Source organism: Haemaphysalis longicornis, unplaced genomic scaffold (genome assembly GCF_048455015.1).
Source record: "Haemaphysalis longicornis isolate Haplotype H1 unplaced genomic scaffold, Haemaphysalis longicornis Haplotype H1 scaffold_10, whole genome shotgun sequence".
NCBI classification, from domain to species: Eukaryota; Metazoa; Arthropoda; class Arachnida; order Ixodida; family Ixodidae; genus Haemaphysalis; species Haemaphysalis longicornis.
Genome location: NW_027526204.1, coordinates 93,527,065 through 93,531,597, shown reverse-complemented (window position 1 = coordinate 93,531,597; position 4,533 = coordinate 93,527,065).

Below are 4,533 nucleotides of genomic sequence, written 5' to 3'. Positions count from 1 at the left end.
GTTCGTAGGGGCACGGTTGGACTACGGAAGTGCTGTGTATGGGTTAGCCACAAAAACAGCACTTCAAATGCTCGACTCCGTGCTTAACTTTGAGCTTCGCCTGTCGTGTGGAGCATTCCGTGCTAGTCTTGCCCACCTTATTTACGCAGAGTGCGACAAATGGTCCTTAACGCAACAGCGCACTTACGTTGACATTCTATATGCCTCCAAAATCTCATCAAGAAATACCCGTCCCTTTAAACCGCTTTTAATGATACATCCACAACTCAACTCTTTTTAAACTTATCGTAAATTTCTGTTTCCGTCACGCAGAGAGTGAGGGACGAGGTGACCATTAATGAGATGTTTTTAGGCACCTTCAAATCATCTCACACTGATCTTGTAGCACCATGGCATCGTCGTCCTGTGTCATGTGATTTGTTTTTCTTACAAAACAATAAGAACAGGGCACCAAGAAGTAGGATTTTGCAGCATTTCATGTATATGCGGGATAAATACAGGGCTTCAGAGTTTTTGAGTGAAGCGTCGAAAACGTTCACTGCGGTGTATTTTCTGCTGCGCATGGATCCAATTCTAAAGTTGATAGAAACATGAATGCAAGTACAAGTATTTTTATGGCGGAAGCAGATGGCATTTATCTGGTTGTAAGTCACATAGTTGAACATCATATTCCTAAATCCATCATCTATACAGATTCGCTGACCATCGACCACGCATTATTATTCAGAAAGTCATCGAAAAACCATGTCATGAATCTTGTCTTCAAATCAGTTATGATAGCTTATTCTTCAAACCTTTCGTTGACTGTGTGTTGGCTTCCAGGCCACTCTGGCGTTGGCTAAAATGTAGTGGTGGATCAAATGGGTGCCAATGCTTCACTGTGAAACACAGTGGACCTGGCAATAGTACCTTACAAAGACCTCAAGCCACACATCAGACAACTTCGTAAAACTTGGAAACCAGACTGGAGTGAACAGACAGAAAACAAACTACACGTAATAAAACCACACTCGGGACAATAGACTACTGACTCACACAACAGGCACATTGAAGTTACCTTAGCTAACTTAGCTTGGTTACGGATAAGCTGTACACATGTGACGCACTCGCATCTGCTCACGGGATATCCAAGACCCCTGTGTAGCAGGTGTGGGGAGGGCCTATCCGTGATACACATCCTCACTCAAAGCAAGGCAGTCGACATTACACGATGCAAACACTTCAGAGAACTCTACCGACAACATATTCCTTTACATCCGTCATACTTTTTAGGGAGACAGTGCCATGTTTTCTGTGCAGCGCACCTTTAGGTTCCTATCAGAGGTTCACTTCTAGCAGCTCATCTCATGCCACCTGTTGGGAATCGCGTAGAAGAGGAAGGCGCAGCTCCTGCAACCTAGGGCATGGGGATCATCATCATTGTAACGGAGTCATCGTCATTAAAGAGACGTTCGATCAAGGTTTCCATGGCTCCGTTTTCTGGTGACGCACCCGCAACGAGGTGGTCGATCCGTAACATTTGGTGCCGAAAGCGCAAGGGAAAACGAGCGACTCCCGACGACGTGGGCAACGAGCGACGGTGAGGACGAGTTTGTTCTAGAAACGGTAGCCCAAGTAACTTCGTCCTCCTCGGAACTGCGCCCAGGGAGAGAAAGCTCTGACCTGACGGCCTGCTGAGCGAGTAAGCCGGACTTTTTTAAATGCAGAGCATTTCAGTAACTCACGATGTCACCCGCGTTGACGTCCGTAGTCCGCACCGCACCCCTCCCTATTATATAAAAAAATGCTATCCGGCGCCCGGTTTCGATCCCTCGACCCTGCGGGCGGAACGCAATGTACATGGTGCTCTACCCACTGCGTCACAAAGCCGACACAGAATGGGACCCTACGGACGTGCCTTATATCGTTGACTCATTCAAATTACTGCGGACGAGCGCTCTCTCGTCAGCAGTTGCCACAATTGCAACAACATTAACGTAACGCAAACTACTTAACGTCGTGCGCCCCCGGAACTGCTCTGCATTTGATCATGCCCCTCGCGAGGGGGATGTTTCTGTGTGTTTGGAGAGGCGCGAACGAGTTGGAAGCAATTCTGCCTCTAGGCGGCCGCGTGGCGCCATCTGCATGCTTCTCCGCGAGACTCGTAGAAGCGGCCTCAGGGCGAGAGATTCAAATTTTCTTCGTCCCCTTCGACTGTTCTCTAATGACCAAGCGTGTTACGTGATCAGACACTAAAGCTTGACGCTGGGTACACAGTTTGACTACTTAAAAAAAGCGCAGAGACTAAAACGTTAACGTATGCAAGGACAAACTAGAGCAGCCTTTGTCACTTGTCTCTGCGCTGCTTTCGAAGTAGCCAAAGCGTACGTGTTCCATAATCTTGTTCTGCTTATAATTTCAGCTTCGTCTTTACCGAAAGGAAAATGCTTGAAAATCATCCCTGGGATCTTTGTCGTCGCTACCATACCTAATTTTATCACGTACTTACCTCGCGATGGTTTCCAGCCAGACCCTGTGCGTAATTGTTCTGCTTCATTCGGAGCTCAAATGCACGACCTCCGTGCGCTCAACGCACAGAACACTGTCGCCAGAGCACCTCACCGTCTCTCATACTCCTCAAGAAGTGCGCAACATGCCTGGGTGGCACGGTAAAACCAGCTCGTCTATCACACGCCACCACCACATCAAATATCCTCGCAGCCTTGGGTGAAGAAATTTTCTCAACTCGCGCCACGGTCGCTTCAAGCAACGGAGAAAATAATGAAATCGGCGCATGGGGATGACACCGAGATAGCGCGAAATCGCCAAAACGGACCGGGTTATGCACGCCGCTGGCCGCGCCTGTCAAACCATCGTACAATTGCATTCGTCGCGCGAAATCATACCGTCTTCAAGCACTGCCCTGGCCTTCGCTTCGAAACAACAACAACAACAACAACAACAAAAAAACGGCGCGCTTGCTTTCGTCGTTCGGCCTGCTTCGGGTCTGCGGTTGTAGACGTGAACAGCGCACCCGGAATTTCGCAGCGAAAACAATGCTGGCTACTCGTTACGACCAGGCATTCTCAAACACGAATCACGCAGAGAAAACCACCGTCCACATGAACGTTCTTGCCAGCACCACGCCGCAAACAACGTTTCGCGTAGGGAAACGCGCTGCCCGCGTGGCGGAGTGCAACCTCAAATATGGCGTCGTCGCCGCCGCGTGGTCCAAGGCTCTGTGAATACACCCTATATTCGGTGCAGACCTTGAGTGCTTAGTATTCTTCTGCGGGTGCTTGCTTGCTACTGCGTGTATTAGTTTTCGGGCTAAAGGAACAGGCACAGTGCCATACTGAATGAAGTGTTCATGCATTGGTTTTGAAAACAACACGAGGGTACGTAGAATAACGCTCACAGCACAGAAGAAAAATAACTAATGGAAAAAAAAACTAGCGCTGTTTGCTGTCCTTTAATCTGCCCGATTTTTGTGAGCATTATGGTTTACCCACTAGCTGGCCTCCTCGTGTCCTAGTTGTGCTAGATGTGACGAGGCATCAAAGACCCTTCGAAAACACTGCGTATGAAAAATCAGTTGACTTCTTGCCTATAAAACTTTAGTTCGAAACTACAAGCGCTCCATTTTAAAGCACTCGCTTTCGTGGAAACTGCTGTTGTGTGAAGCGAGTCTGATGCATTTAAACAACACACATCATTGCCACATTCTTTCTAGGTAGCGGCACATTGTATGCACTGCTATTATGAGCGCGTTAAAGCATTATAAATGTGGTATTCATGCCTAGAGAGAGAGAGAGAGAGAGAGTGAGAGAGAGAGAGAAATCTGTACTATATAGGCAGCCATAGTCCATGTTGCCTGGCCGTCTCCTAATCTTTATTAGGACTGCAGGACTGCAGTTTGCAAATCTCCCAGAGTTCTTCACTAACCCGAATGCCATGACCACCAGAAGTTCTTGCATCGACTTCACGTCCACACCATGATCCGCGCTCAGCCAGTCTTCCCAGGAAGCGTGTTCCGGCAGGTATAGGGATGGCACCCCCAGCAGAGGGGTAGTACTGGGGAGGGGGGGGGGTGAAGGGCAGTTGGTTGTCGGGCAAGTGGGGCAGAAAGATTCCATTTATATAGTGGACATGAGGCTGGCAGGAAGGGAAGGGGTTTGTGCATTTCGGACCATAGATGCAGCTTCACGAGACAGGGTGAGGTGGGGGACCGGGAAACACTGCCTACTGGCACTAGCACATGTGCAATATGTGGGCTTGGATATACAAAGCTTCTCAGCAAAACTGTACACAACTCAGGGTCTGCTATAATGCCAAAGAGGGCACTGGCAAGCATTTCATCACACGAGTTCTGGGTGTGTCACGTCTTTCCTTAGCCATTGTTCCAGCCATGCTGTTTTTTCCTGTTGTGCAGAACCAACACGCTGCCACTGTTGTATATTTTTATCACACGATGCTATATGTGTTGACCCCTAGCCAAAAATTCTGTGTGCGTGCATCATGTGTCGGTCAAAATTCTTCCTAACGATAGACCGG